Source organism: Cebus imitator, unplaced genomic scaffold (assembly GCF_001604975.1).
Source record: "Cebus imitator isolate Cc_AM_T3 unplaced genomic scaffold, Cebus_imitator-1.0 Scaffold563, whole genome shotgun sequence".
Classification (NCBI taxonomy): domain Eukaryota; kingdom Metazoa; phylum Chordata; class Mammalia; order Primates; family Cebidae; genus Cebus; species Cebus imitator.
The window spans coordinates 518576-519899 of NW_016107878.1; positions in this window are offsets into that span (position 1 = coordinate 518576).

A 1324-nucleotide genomic window follows, 5' to 3' on the forward strand; every position below is an offset into this window, starting at 1 on the left:
TTTTTTTTTTTTTTTTTTTGGCCAGATTGACCGTCACATGTGGCAGCTTGAGGGAGCTTGCATTCTCTTGAGTGCATGTCGTCCTCATCCCCGTCAAGTGCGGTCAGGACCTCCCAGGACAAGCCCGAGACCTCAGGTCAGCCCTGCGGCGGGCGGGAACCACCGTCCCAGACCAGGTGGCTGCTCTAGAGTCTCCGTGTTTGAGAGGAGAGGGGCGGGTCCGATGGAAGTTAGCATGGACCTAAGTCCCCCAGAGCACCGGAGCTGCCACGCCAGACGGGAAATCCTGTCTGTGTCATACCGTGACGGCCCGCAGGATCAGGCAACTCCTAGCAGAGACCCTGGTTTTTTTCCTGTGCCCATCCTGATGCCCAGGTCACCAGGAGGGCTGCTGGGAGCGCCTCCTGCCCCTGCCGTGCAGTGTCACTGAGTCCTGGAGATCCTCCCTGCCCCGCTTGTCTCTGGACCAGGACTCACGGTGCAGTTGAGGTCTGTGTCTGCCCTGGCTTTTCATACAGGCTGATGAGTGGTCATCACCCAGATGGTCTCTGGGCCACCAGGCAGCCTGGGGCAGTGCGTGTGCCATGTCTCAGCACAGCCTCTCTGCCTTGGGAGCAAAGGCAGTACCTGCTCTGCTGTGAGCCGCCAGGAACACTCCTCCCATCAATGGGGGTGGAGTATTTTTGCCAAAATATCCTGTTCAATTACGGTAGCATTTGATCAGTTGAAGGCTAGACAGTGTGAAGTGCAAATAAGTTAGTGCTCCTCCCGAGGCCCCACCAGCTCCGGGACACTGCTGTCCTGGCATTTGTGGGCACTCACTTTGTGGGAAACTCACCTCCTTCCTGAGTTGCCGGGAGGCTGGACCAGTCCCGTCGTGCCGTCAGGTGGGCAGTGCGTCTTTCCAGAAGGTCACGTGGAAATGTCTCGGGGCTTGGGTCGCAGAGCGCTCGTCAAGCGTGCGTTTTTTTGCTCTTGAGGTGCATTTCTCATCATCCTTGCTTTACCACGATGAGCAGTGCGATCGGGTTTTATATGCAACTTATTGTATTGGAATTCCTGTAGCACACCTCATAGGTATGATTTTTTTAATTAAAGAATTCAGAATAAACTTTTTTTGATCCACTTGCGTTGGTCTGTGGTCACCCCGTTCTGCAGTGGCAGCCGTGCCCGCCCCCGCGTCCCGGACCTGGGCTGGCGGAGGCCCTCTTGCTGTCCTGTGCGTCACACATGCTGCTCTGGGTTAGACCCCACTGTGCCTTCCCCTTCAGTGTTCCTTAAAAGGCGCTGCTTCTAAAGTGAAATTATTTACTCTCACAGATCA